Source organism: Lissotriton helveticus, chromosome 10 (assembly GCF_964261635.1).
Source record: "Lissotriton helveticus chromosome 10, aLisHel1.1, whole genome shotgun sequence".
Taxonomy (NCBI): Eukaryota; Metazoa; Chordata; class Amphibia; order Caudata; family Salamandridae; genus Lissotriton; species Lissotriton helveticus.
This window is the reverse complement of record NC_136071.1, coordinates 509404140-509418596: the sequence shown is the minus strand read 5'-3', so window position 1 is coordinate 509418596 and position 14457 is coordinate 509404140. Positions and strand designations below refer to the sequence as shown.

Sequence of the window (14457 nt, the reverse complement as noted above, 5' to 3'; positions counted from 1 at the left end):
AGGATCATTTTTTCCTGCTGTGTTAGGTTTATCCTGAATTTTCTCCATGTTGCCCTTCTCGAACATGGTCGTTATAAGTTCCTTTCTTTTTGCTTCTCTTTTTTCCATTTTAATCTGCGCTGTGCGTTTTTTTCGTTTGTTTATTTGATGCAGTGGCTGTTTATTTTGTGTCCGAACACGCTGTTTATATTCGTATTAGTTAGTTCATTCAATGGTCCTATTCCGGGACCTAAATTAAATGTCTTTCACCGTACTCTGTTATTGTTTGGATAGATCAAAAGAGCAATGAACCAAAAACTAGACATCTGGGAAACAAAGAAGTTAATCGATTTGGATGAAAAGAAATACCTGGTGGTGGATTATCCTCGAATGGCAAAGATGTATTTTTTACCAAAGATACATAAGGATCCACAAAGACCACCAGGGAGACCGATTGTGTCAGCAAAGGGCTCAATACTAGAACCAATGGCCAACTTCATCGATTACTACCTAAACCCGCATGTCCAAAAACTGAAATCATACATCAAAGACACAACTGATTTTTTATGTTCCTTACAAAAATTGTCTTGGCAAAAGGAATACTGGATGATAACAATGGACGTTATCGCCCTATACACCAATATTGACAATGATTTAGGTTTGAAGGCATGCCAACATTATTTGCAAGATCGTAACATCCACTACAAAGAACACAATGACATGATAATGGACATGATTTCTCTGTGTTTGTCAAACAACATTTTCCTATTTGGAGATCAAATGTACCGCCAACGGAATGGAGCGGCGATGGGCTTTTCCTTCAGCCCAAGTTATGCGTGCATAGCAATGGGCTGGTGGGAGGAAGAAATGACATGGAACAGCAAAAACAGAACCTTCACCCAACATATAGTAACCTGGAAAAGGTTCATTGATGATTTATTCATCATTTGGAGTGGGAGTGAAGCTGAGTTCCGACAGTATTTTGACATCCTTAATACAAGCACACCGTGAGTTTGAGTTTAAAATATTTCTTAAGCGTGCGTACACCGAGCGGTTTCATGGGGCTGTAAAGTACTAAAACCCTGAGTGGCAGAAAGACAGGAACACAAAAAGGGGCTTTATGGAGAGAAGGCTTGTGTAAAAAGAAAGGTTTTGAGTGCCTTACGGAAGAGTGTGTTTAAGATTCACCTATGAACTAAGCAAAACCAAAGTAGCATTTTTGGACACGGAGGTGTACGTAAAAGAGAATCGGATACAAACAACTTTACATCGTAAAACCACAGCAACGAATGCAACCCTGGAAGCAACAAGCTTCCATCAACCTTCATTGATCTCCAGCATTCCCTACGGGTAATTTCTTCGCCTCAGAAGGATTTGTAGTGAAGAATCAGAGTGGAAGAAACACAGTGCAAGTACCATCAAACGTTTCCAAAACAGAATATATGGAAAACAACTAATCAACAAATGCTGGGAAAAAGCTAATACAAAACCGAGATGGGAATGCCTCAAACCAAGAGACTTTGAAAATAAAACAGAAGAAGAACCAAAAAAACCTATTCTGGATTATAGCCAAGAATCCAAAAAAATCTTTCAGATCTTAAAAAGGAATTGGAAGATATTGCAACTAGATCCCACAGTGGGACAAAAGATGGGGGCTCACCCAACCATAACTTACAGAAGAGCAACTAATCTAAAAGACCAGTTGGTCCACAGCCATTTACAGAGTAAGAAGTCAAAGAACATATGGTTAAAAACAAAGGGGTTCGTCAAATGCTATAACTGCAAGGTGTGTGAGATTGCTAAACCCACAAAAGAACTAATCATGGCCAACAAAAAAATTTGGAAAATAAAAGAACTAATAACTTGCAAAAGTCAATACACAATCTACATGATAGAATGCCCTTGCAAGTTAAAGTATATAGGGAGCACCATATGTGAATTGAAAATACGAATCCTACAACATGTCCGCGCTACAGTCAACAAGGACAGAAATAACGCGGTAGCCAAGCACATGGAGAGCCATCACGATGGAAATTGGAAACTCTTAAAGTTTTGGGGAATAGAAACAATGTCCCTATCTGATCGAGGTGGCCCCAGAGAAAAACTTTTAAAACAAAGAGTCACGTCACATTCTGAATTTTCGAACCATGACCCCCCTGGGCTTGAACCAGTCGGAGGAACTGTACATCCATTTGTAAATAGAACTTCTCGAATTTAACTGTTTCTGTTCACACCCACTAAAGCCCACTGGAGGGCATTAGAAACTGCGAAAAGCTAGGTGGTAAGCCCACTAGAGGGCTGTAACTTACAGTGCACTAATTGTTTGGGTGGCGTAAATGGTATGATGAAATAGACAGAATGTCTAGAAATACTGTTTAATAACCATGATAAGATTAATGGAAACTACGTAGTCCAGAATTCCCAGCTTCGAGGGCATGAGAAACTGCGAAAAACTAAGAGGCAAGCCCACTAGAGGGCTGTAATTTACAGTGTACTAATTGTTTGCGCAGCGTAAATGGTATGATGAAATAGACAGAATGTCTAGAAATACTGCTTAATAACCATGAAGAGATTCATTAATGAAAACTACATAGTCCAGAATTCCCAGCTTCAAAACAAACAGGAAGTTTTGGGAATCACATGCTTTGTGGGTAATCTGGGTGTGTTTAAAATAATGTGAATTTTCAGGTGTAATCAACCGTGAGCAAGGTAGTTGTACTACCGAAACGCGTTGGTTGAAATCTGTGCTTGAAAAGAAAATAAATAACTGTTTTGAAAACAACAGTGGCTGAGAGTTGCGGCTCAATTCGTTTGTTCTTCGGAATTTACGCTGTTGGATTTGTGAGCGGCTTGGTTCTGCCGCAGGAGCGACGCACCGCTATGTAGCGCCATTTCAGGGAAAACGGGAACCACCTTGTTGGATATATAGATATATATATATATATATATGTATATGTATATACATACACACACACAAGGTTCCAAAAGAAAACGGGACAGGCCAGGTATAAAAGTGAGACTAAAGGCCTTACTCCTACTTTTATGTCTGACCTGTTCCGATCTTTGCTTCTAAGAGGCTCATTTCTGTGTTGGGTGGAAAGCCCCGCCCAACAGCGTCTCGGAATCAGGACCAACCGGCTTGCGGTTCCTACAATTGGATTATGATGCTACAGAACACTGTTCGCTCGGATTCCTATTGTTTCCTATGGGAGCTCGTGTTACACCTGAGAACCATCCGTAACAGAGGCTCCTATGGGAAAATGGTGTGTGTGTAAAACCCTGCACCCTGTCGCAGGCACCCCATGGTGTCTGCCACACAGTGCAGGATTTTACAGGGGTTATCCCCTCAACTGTAGGCTATGGAGGTAAGGGGCCCTGCCAGGGGCCCCCAAAGTCACTTTCCGATAGACTTTCCTTGTTGGAAAGGCCAACGCGGAAAGGCGGTTGGAAAATGGGCATCGTAATCCCGAGGGCGGAAACGTTGTCCAAAGTGGTATACGATGCAGTTCCAACAGATACGAATACTATGCGAGTTGGTAGGAATCGATTTGGAATGACCCCACGGTTTATGTTCTGATCGCAAACATCGTAATCGGGCGGTCGGAATGTAAACCAACCAAGTTGGTCTGAAGGGCTCCGACGCGGTCAAGGAGATTCCAATGTCGGGAGGAGACTTTCCACCTGTTATCGTTATCGGCCCCTTAAAATCCGGTCACCCTAACCACAATTACATTTGAATCGTCGCAAGACTGATTGAACCTTCAATTCTTACGAGGGCAATACACCGGGAACGTAAAAGCTAATTGTAGGAAGGTGGATATCTGACTATGGTTACCCCCAAACTTTTTGCCTGGTGTTTAGCTGGTTTTTGACATAGTTGGCCTGGGATCCTGCTATTCAGGGCCCCAGGCTAATTGTTCTCTCCTTAAAATGGACTCCATGTACCTTAGGTACATACACAATTGGAACTGGTTCACCTTATTGGCCCCTGTAACAGTGTACCCAGGTACCCAGGGCATAGGTGCTTCCAAGGCCTACCAGGGGCTGCAGCATGTATTATGCCACCCCTGGCCTCCATATTTGACACAACTGGCTGATCACTCAGCTGGGGTAAGTCGGTGTAACCACCCCTTACTTAGGTGTAGTATGCCTATACCTAACCTAAAATGGACACATATGTTCCTATCAGTCACTCCTATGGAAGGCCTCATCAATCCTGGAGGCAGAGTGCTTGGAAATATGTGAGATGGTGCTCTGGCATGAGCTGAGCCTGTCTGCAGCTTTCGGAACCATGTCCTTTAGCTGTTCCATGATATTGCCATACCATATACTCTTAAGTGCATTATAATCCTCGCGGTTAAATGCTATCTTAGGTTTGGCTTTATCAAAACATGTCGAGTAAGGTGTCATACGAATTGGAATACTACCCCCTCACCAGTTCTGGCGACGGGGGTAGCATTCCACCCTTCTAGAGGGACACGACATGTACCTAGCCTGAACCCCGGTTAAAGTTAAACAGAGCCTTAGCATCACAAAATGGATGCTGCCACCACAGACACAAGTCTGACCTCCTGCTGCTGGGAGTCCTTCCAGCGAGGGCAGCTTGGACAAAGGGTTTCCTGCCTGGGGAGGTGCTAGCACCACCCCAGACAGGATTTTGTGTATTGGGTAGGACAGGGCTGAATAGAATCAGACATGCCTGGGGCACACAAGGTGTCCCTGTGCATAGGCCAGTTCAAACCGGTGCTGGGGCTTTCCAGCCCCAGTCCTGGCGCGAAACTGGACAAAGGAAAGGGGGTGTAACCACCCCCCTTCCTGGTTCCACCCAGAGGAGGGACCTAGTAGGTGATCCGGCCCCCCAGATTCGAATAAGAGTGGGAGCTGTGTCCTGAGACTTCAGATCATCCTGAATCAACTTGAAATACAGAAGAAGACTGGACTTCGACATTCTGCTGCTCAGAAGACGGAAGAGAATCTCCCTTGTGGCCAAGGAGTGACCACCCTGTGAACACAGGCACCAACCAGCACCTCGACGTCTGCTTTGCCGCCGCCTCCCGCCGGAGCCCGAGCGCAGAGCCTAACAAGACCCAGACTCCCAGACTTCTCACAGCCCGATCCACAGTCCCTGCAAAGAAGGGACCCGTGGAGGCACCGAGAGACGTGGGACCGGACCTCTTGGAAGACCCCCGAAACGCTGACTGCGCAGCATCAAAGGCACCCTCGACGCTGTGCTTTGGGGTTTGAGAAGCCCCAACCTCGAGCAGCCCTTGCACCGAAGATCAGCCCCCCAGCATCTCCACGATCTGCGTGGGGCCCTTTTGCATCGTGCCACTCGACGCGCCTAACCGTCCACTTTCCACGCGGCTAGTGGCCATCTTGGCAACGAAACCTTCAACGTTCACTGCAGGTCTGGTTGCTCCAGACTGGCCCTCGCTCCTGTAAAAAGGAGCACCTGCTCTGACCTTGCTGGTCCGAGTAACAAGCCTTTTTCAATTCCTGCGTGGCTTGCATTAGCCAAGGCCTGTTTGCTTCAATCAAGTCGCCGACACCGCCAACAGCGAGAAGCCTGCGTGGGACAGCTTGTGACCGACTCCTGGATGTCTTTGACCCCTCGTGTCCACGTGGCTGCAGAAAGAAGCTACACCTCGACGCCTGTTTGCACCCGACATCGCCTGGTTCCAATCTGGTTCCACGGTAGTCACTGGCTAGTGACTTTGAACATTGTCCCCTCTGCTTTCAGGTCTTCACCTCTTCAGATCCACCCTTGGATCCACCGGAACTCTTCACATCGAGCCGCCTGCAGCATCTTCAGCTCCAAGCACCATCGACCTGCGTGACGAAACCCGACACTACTTCGACCCTATGCACCCGCTTCCTGTGGGTGAGGTAACTCAGCTCTGCCGGTGTTCCCACACTGGTACACACCTCTAGTGTCTGTGTCTGAAGTTTCATCCTTCTAGGTCACTCGGAAGGTTCCTTTCTAACTAACTTTGTACTTTTTACGCACCATAGACTTTGCATTGGTGAGTGCGTGCACTTTAAACACTGCACCCGAGTCCCGCGGGCCTTTCCCGACTTCTTCACTGTTAGTCCCGAACAGCTCCAGCGATTCCCCAGGCCCTAGGCCTATTTCCTGTCCCAGTGCAATCTCTTATACCACTTTCTTAGTATATGGTTTAGGTGGCCCCTAGGGCTCATCCATAATTGTGCAAATTTTGTGTATTTTAACTGTGTTTTGTTTTAACGCATTTGCTTCTGTGCTCATAAAGAGTATCAGGGATATTTGTAGTAATAAATCCATATATATTTTCAATATATATCTGTGTGGTGTCCTTTCATTTGGTATTCAAGGGATTGTGTATGGTAAAACAGCTTGCTTCACATGCCTTTACAGAGTTTAGCCTAAGACTGCTTAGTCCATGCTACCCCTAGGATAGCTTGTCTATAAGGTTGACTTTACAACCTGCACCATAAGGGTTGCTTGGCATGGTACAAGGTGATCACTAGAACTAGTGAGCATCATATACCAGGCCAACTTCTCACACTAATGATAGTAACATCTGCCACTTATAGCGTTTAGAAAAGGCGGAGATGTTGTACAAAGTGAAACAATCATTACCAAATCCATTAGGTGCAGACTTGACAAACTGATGAGAAGTTTATAACTTTTTTATTGCAAGCATAAGCCACAAAAATAAAAAATAAACACAGTCTAAAAGTGATGGCTGTATAAAACAATCTCTTCGTTTTCAAAGAAGAGTATCTGTGCTTCTTAGCAGTTATACAATGAACTATTGACGCCCTTTTTAGTTTTCATTCAGATTATGAAAATATAATTTACATTGGTGCAGAAAGGGCACACTTGCAGTAACCTGAAGGCATAGTATAAACACACCAGGATAAGTACAAATAAAGGATAAAGAATTGAAAGAAAAAAACAACATTGGCAAAGCACAGTATTATACCAACAGTATTGTAACTGAAGTACACTTCCTTTCAGGTAGATATGAACATATGATCAGAAGAAAATGATTTTACAGTGCCAGGGAGCCAAAGGCTGAAGTGGGTTGACACACTGTCCCGTGCGGTATGTTGTGGTAGACAGAAGCACAATTGTGAATGACAATTGATCGGACCAATGGATGATGGGGCTGACCAACTGCCTCTTTACCTATGTATATATCATTTTTATTTGTGTTTTTTCCCTGCTTACAAGAAGCTGTTGCTAGGCCAGACCTAAAAATGAAAAAGAAAAGGAAGCAAAAAATATCCAACCAACCATTGTCACAGAAGTGAACTATTTTGTAAGTGATTGAGCACAGGTGTAAATACTGTCACAGCGAAGAAAACCAGTGACAGAAGAGTGCTGATTTGTTAAGTGAATGACACTGCAACAGACCAATGGACGAGGAGGGCAAACCAAAAGTCCCTGCATGTATATATATTTTTATTATGTATTTTTTTGAAAACACGATGCTGACAAAACAACTAAGCAAAAACCCCACAACTTAAGTTGTCTCTAGGCCGGACATAAATTATTGATTATTAACTAAGAGAGTCAGCTTCCCTCGAAGAATCCTTTCTTCCCAGAAATGATGAGTGATGCACATGGTTATAGGGAATTTCCTAGGATTACCCAACTTGACCTCATGAGGAAGAAGTTACATATTCCTGCAGAGTAATGTATTATTGCAGCCGCACATTGAGAGGACAGATGTAAAAAAGATCTATTCTGATAAAACACAGATCCAGGTTCGAATTTATGGCTTAGATTCATTGCTAGTAAGTGACTGCATTTCATGTGCAACTCATTCACCAGGATTGTTTTTTTAATCTTTTGGCTACATAGCACTTTGCATTTAGGGACTTGTAGTTAGGTCTTGCCTACCCAATAGCATTAGGTGACCCTACCCAAAACCTTATAGGGAGGTTATGACCTGCCCATTGCTTTCCATGGTTGATTTAATTGTCACTTGCTTGATTCTTACTTGGTGGCATTGCTATCTGTTCTTGTGTTTGTGCCTCCACTGCAGCATAGATTTTTACTTTTGATTGGCTGACATAATTAGGGCTCCTGGTTTTATGGTATTTTTTTTTAACATTTCTATCTGTATCCATCCATATTTATTTTTTGGGTAATTTTATCTGTATTTATCCACATTTATTTTTGTTGCCAGCAAAAGACGCTGCAGCTAGTATTTTTTCACATATATTTAAATAGACACTGCACACTTGCACTCAGGTGTTATAGGTTTAGATATATTTATATATAGGTCAAATTAGGAAAAAAACAAATTAATTTGAAACCATTACCACCCTGGGAGGTGCCAGGTAACTGCCAATTGCGTCTGAACTGCTCCACGGTACAAAAGGTGGTTTGATGTGCTACTAAAATATATTTAAATTTTTTCTTTACTGATCCATATGGCATCATCCATTTTGAATCAGTAATAAATGAAGGACTTACTTTGTTCCCTAGATGTGCATTTGCTTGGTGATACATGGTGGAACATACCCCACTAGGCAATGATGCGGCTGCTAGCAGGGGCCAAGTGTGCCTTTTTTTGTGTCTCTTTACTACTAGCATAGTAAGCATGTGGTTAATCTAGCATTATAAAAAAATGCTTTAGGCTAAAAAGCTAGGAAATACTGAAGGTGATTTTTTTCTTTGAATTCGGAGATTTGTATTCTTGTTTATTCCAATATAAAAATGGGACAAGTCCCAGAATTCAAAGAAAAGACCTGGACCAGAGCTGCCCATCTTTTGTGGACCTGGGAAACTTGGCAGCTATATGTTCTTGATGATAAGGCGTCATCTGGTAACCTTACAGATATCAATAATAACCTGCATATTAAGGTTTACTATTGAAGGTGCTAGTTGCTAGTTACACTCTAGAGCAGGGATCTTCAAACTGAGGGGGGCGTGGGCCCAGGTTCTCCCGGGGAGGGCACTAGGCTGTGCCAAAAGAAGCATTATGCTGAAAAACAGTGCTTTGTTTTAAGCGGAAAAATGTGAGCGGCAGTAAGCTGCTCCATAATGGGCCATCACTAACATGTTTTCTCGTTTATATCCTGGGTGGGGAAAGAGTCAAAAGGGAAGGGACTCCAAATATTCTTCAAAAACCCCACTTCTAATACTCACACTTTGGATACATGTATGCGTTAGTAAGGCCTGCTTGACCAGAATAGTATGACAGACAATCATATAATTGATTGCATTTTTAAAACGGTAACCAAACTTAACTGCAATCTTTAAATAAGTCTAGACATATTTAAACTTTGTTAATTTAATAGAATAGTTGTAAAAAATTGTAAGCTGACCCAATTACTTTTTTTGTCCCACAGAGGGCATTAAAAAGTTTGAAGACCACTGCTCTAGAGGATGGTGGTCTGTACAGAGTAAAGGCGAGGAGGCATGACCTGGATGACTTTTAATACAAGGAACTCAACACTGGGGCTTCTCTGGTGATCTGTGAGCCAGGCAGCCTGTCTGATATCTCTATGGGAACATTTAAAGGGATCGTCCAGTGAATGTTGTCACAACACATCTCGAAATCCGTTTTGACATCATCATATAAAGCATAAATCTACATAACCTATTGTTGGAAATGTATGACTATATAAAGAGTACAAATTTTTTTCTCTGTGCTCTGGATGGCCCTTTAAGACTACTTTTTAATCTTTTATCTCAAGTTTCTCAATTTCATACGCGAGTAGGCCTCAGAGCCTTGCTGTTCTCTTTGGACTATTTGGTTTGTTGTCATAAATCCATTATGGAGGAAACAGGACAAAAAGTACCAGAATGCAAAGTGTGTATTTAAAAAAAAAAATTCACAATTAAGAATCAGTAAAGAGCTGTTGAATTCTTTAATGGCTATTTTTGTTTGGGAGAGAAACAGTCTAGTATAACCAAAATAATGTAAATTATTTTTGTGGGCGAGGTGCTTTGCGAATCCTCCCGTTCTGCAATTTTAAAATCTGAGACCAAACTGAAATACCGAACAGTCGACACATAGGAGCGCCAGTCCGGACATGAGGAGTGCAGTGAATAACGCGGGGAAGACGATGACTGTTTTATCAAACCCATTTGTAAGTGTGCAATACTACCTCCCATTGTATTCCACGGGTTGTTTGAAATCTTAAAAGCTGAAAATAAGCAGGTTACAATTCTTGAACGGCACAACGCAAAGCCAACCTCCCTCCTCAAGAGGAAACACGTTATGCTCGGATGTCCGGAGCAGGCGCATTAACCCAACGAGCTACCTTTAGCTAGAGTTATGTCGTCATTTCGCAGCCGGATATGACCAACTCTCCGACTTCCACGCGCTGCGTCCTCTTCCAGCTTTTGCTCTCAGCCCAGCCTCCTCACTGCTGGCTTCGATCACCTGTGGAACAGCCCCCTTGCCCCCTCCCCGTGATCTACACGACTAAAGAGGAACCTCATTTTATCAGCTAATTGGCCACTTGTCTGGTGTTAAGAGGTCAGCGGCTCCCCCGGGACTCTCTGCTGTGCTGAATGCACATTTCGGCCTTGCGCGCTGTGTGAGTGAAAAGGAATGCAGATTTCAGCGGCCGCCTTCCCACAGACTGGATGTGCGGGCATTGTGGGGCCGATTGGCAGCCTGCGGGGGGAGGAAATGAGACCTCCAAGCCCCCTCCTCCTGCATACTCATAACTCTATCCATGGAAAGCGGGGCCTGGGGCATGTGTCCTCGTGGCTTGGGGCTAGCGCGTGTTTGTGTCTCACCAATATTCTTGAAAATAACAAGAAGCGAGTTACTATTTTTTTGTTGTTCGTTTTTTCCCCATTTAAAGCATTTCTGAAAACAGACCGTCCTATACAAACAACCTTCCGGGTTCTAATGCCTGGGACGTTATCAGAGGTTAGGACGAGCACACGATTCCATCCTCACTGAGCTCCCGAGTTTCTTAGATCCATGCTGCGAGTAGTTCCTTCAGTGCAGTGTGAGCATTGCTTTCTGGGACTCATAGTTTCTATTGTTTTGTGGGATAAAGTGCCGGTGCTTAGCAATGGCACCTAATTATCAGGGCAGGATCTACACATATTTAGTGGACTTAATTGATTTGATAGTAATTAGAGGCACAGAGTGAGTGCTGCACTACCGTAAGTGCTGCTGTTACTGTTACAGAGTAGTGTTATGTACTGTTGTGTTGTTGATGACTGATGTTGTTTCTGACTCCGATTTTGTTCAAGTTCTTTCTCAGTGGCTCAAATCTTGTTGGGCAATGCAGTGGCGGCCCAGCAGCCGCGGCTCAGTGTTGCCGGCCCCGTGGGTGGGACACTGAGTTGGGCGGGACAGGGCTGTGTTTTGGACTTCTTCGGGGGTTGGGGATGTGTGCGGCAGCAGGCACAGAGTTTTTCAGATTGCGTTGACATTTGCTGCCTTGCCACGAACCAGCATACCCGCACGGCCGCACCTCACCCAGTACTGGCACCGAATCATCATGGTTAAAAGGCCGCCGCCCTTCAAAGTCTCTGAGAGCGCGACGGTGACCTGGATGACATTGGCCGCGTTGAGGCGAGTCTTGAGGAGTAGACACCAGGTGAGGCAGGGCCTGGTAGTAGGCCTAATCAACATCAGTTATAATAATAAAGCGCCTGCTCAGCAACCTAAGCAGTACCAGGTGAGGCAGGGCCTGGCAGACGCCGCGGCCTGATCAGTTGATGAAGCTGCGCAGCAGCCTAAGGCAGTGCAGAGAGCAGTGTCCGAGTGAGTCAGCTCCCATACTCCCACAATCCCACTCAACCTACTGGTCCCGTGGTCCGGGTCCCTGGTCCCACAGTCAAGAAGAGAGACAGTGTGTTGCGGGCATGCCTGCTGTGAGCCAAGAGCAGTATGGAGATATTCATGAATGAATGATTGAATCTCAATATCTCTGTCTGACATTATGATTACCAGTTGATATGTTGATTGATGATGATGGCGTGGCGGCCGAGGGCGCCCTTAGTTTGATGTTGCGGGCTCGCGCATTCGCTGCAATGCCTCACCCCAGCATACCTGCACGGCCTGAGGCCTCACCCCCCCCACCACCACCGAGTCATCAACGGCCATTCAGTAGTAGTTCAAGAACCGTTCAGCAGGCAGGCAGCGTTCACTAAGTCTAAGTGAAAGTAAGTAAGGGTGAAAGTCAGTATGGTATGCATAACCATTGCTTTGTCATGTTTATGAATTGTTTTTATTAAACATGGCCATTTTACACCCACCCAAATCTCTGTGTTGATTGTAGGTGGGTTCCTGGTTCCCAGGGTGGTGGCGGGGAGCCAACTGGGGGATCCGGGTGCTATGCCAAGCGCGAAGTTAAAGGAGCGCGCTCTTAGCATCCGCACCCTGGCCCCCGCCCCGCCCTGTAATTTGTGGGTGGCCGGCTAGCCCAAGTGGCGACCGGCCGCCAAGTACCTCCGGGGCATGAGTGACGCGTTTCCAGAGCTGGAGAGTGAGGAGACCGGGGCTATTTAGGTTCCTGTTTGCTGTGGCCCCGGTCTCTTTGTCCTCTCCTGCTCCTGACTGGCTGGGCTCGCTGCTGACGTCCCCCCCCTTTTTTCCCTAACATAACATAACATAACATAACGTGTATTTGTAAAGCGCACGTTCACCACTACGGGCATCTTGGCGCTGAATAACAGATGTCTAAGTTTAACGACCACCCACCCGTCCCTTAGCTCAGTGGTTTGAGGGGGCGTGTTGAGGTGAAGAGACCTGCGAACAGTGACATTGACTTACAGAATGGACGGGAGTCCGCCTTGCGTACTCCCTAGGCCAGCACTGAGGGGGGAGACGGTAAGCTCTCCACTGGGAAAAGGTGGCCACCGGCTGGGGAGGCTAGGGCGACAGGTTACGAGCCTCCTGGGTTCCTGGGCAGCCTGGTGGCCGGGGGGAGGGCCCCGGAAATGGCGGACAAGGAACAGAGGTGGGGCCCATCACTCAAGGGCGCAGGTGGGTTGCACCTTGCGTGGGAGGCTCAGCACGGGAGATGCGAGTCAGAGGCCCCCCTTAGTGCTGGGGGCAAGAATCTTAGAGAAGATCGTGTAGGTCAATATTAAAAGTGTTTTTTGTGATTTTAAGTATGCTGAGGAACCGGAATCGATTTCCTATTAATCAATATGTTATGATCAGTAATACCAATAATCGATATGTTATGATTAGCATGATGTCACTAAACACTTTCGTTTATGTGCGTACACATTAGCCTTACGCGTTATAGCTTTGCACCACTTCACGTGCTAACGCCATATTGTGGCCTTGCTGGAAGCATTGCATTAACAAGCCCCATTCATTCCCTGCGCCAGAGTCGTCCTCTTGAGAAATAACCCAACTGTTGCTATAACTGCTGTTTCAGCTCGTTAGGCCTGTCAAGGTTATAGGTAGCAGAAGAAGGACCGATAAGCACATTCCGGGAGATGTGCGGGGTGGACTGTCTCGGAGACGGCAGAAGGGAGTCACCCGTTCGACCTTGCTAAATCTAGGATGAGCGAAGCCAGGAGCGCATTGTGTGCCATATATGGGCTTTCCTTTCTGTCTGTGCCAGCTTGTACCATTTGTACTTTTCCATGTTAGGATATGATGATGCCAATGCAACTGTATATATGTGATGTACTGACAGTGTGCCAGCAGTCTTCTTGGCGGACCTCGTGGGGAGAGGTCGCAGGAAGCTCCTCTGGCAGAGTTTTGTTTGTCATAATAAATGCTTGGACCTTCTACACTGCCAACTGACTGATTATTGGTAATTGGGGTTTACTGTAACTATAGTTTGGAGGGTGAAGAGAATTTTCGGTATCTCAGTTGGCGACTCCGCCGGGACTCCGCGTTGGGGCTGTCCCTGTGTATTCACAGACGATCGAAGGGACATTGAAAGGGGTGCTCTCTATCGGGGGGTTCAGAATAGACCAGCAAGAATTTGGGGTTTGCTCCGCCCTCCCGATCCAGGGGACCTCGGTTGCTAGTAACCCCACGCCGGAGTCCTTTGGGCGTGACCCGAGAACCGGCCACGTTGGCCTTATCGAGAGTTGGCAGTGGAGAACGTTCAATCAGACCTGCGTGCACCTGGTGAGTGTTGTGTCTCGTTTTGTGTTGGACTACGTCTGCAGATCTGGATATTGGTACTCAGCATTTGGTGACCTGTGGTCACGGAGAAACTCTGAAATAGATTTGGTACTCAGCATTTGGTGACTTATGGTCACGAAGAAACTCTGACTAGGGGGTCCAACGGGGGCAATGATGAGATTGCACGTGCGGACGCTCCTGGTGTGTTTGGTGTAGAATACTGGAGATAAGGATTGCACGCCTCAGGGGAACTGCGGTTCTCGCTCGGCCGGACTGTTCTCGGGAAAGCCGATGGTTGAGATTGGGTAGCACCCGGACAAATCTGGAGCGACGCTTGAAACGCGGGCTTAGCCAGAATAGTTCGGGAGGTGAACCATGAATACTGTCGGATGGCCTGTAGGCCGGTCTGTGGTTT

The 14457-nt window shown here is 45.8% G+C and overlaps 1 protein-coding gene across 1 annotated transcript in view; it reads right to left on the bottom strand.

Moving 5' to 3' along the window:
* The window catches only part of NTN3 (netrin 3), a 253419-nt gene extending 243102 nt beyond the window's left edge, over window positions 1-10317 (bottom strand). The window contains exon 1 of the mRNA XM_078663017.1: window positions 10243-10317. The gene's annotated coding sequence lies outside the window, so the exon portion shown is untranslated. The remainder of the gene's footprint in view (window positions 1-10242) is intronic.
* Between the last annotated feature and the right edge of the window lie 4140 nt (window positions 10318-14457).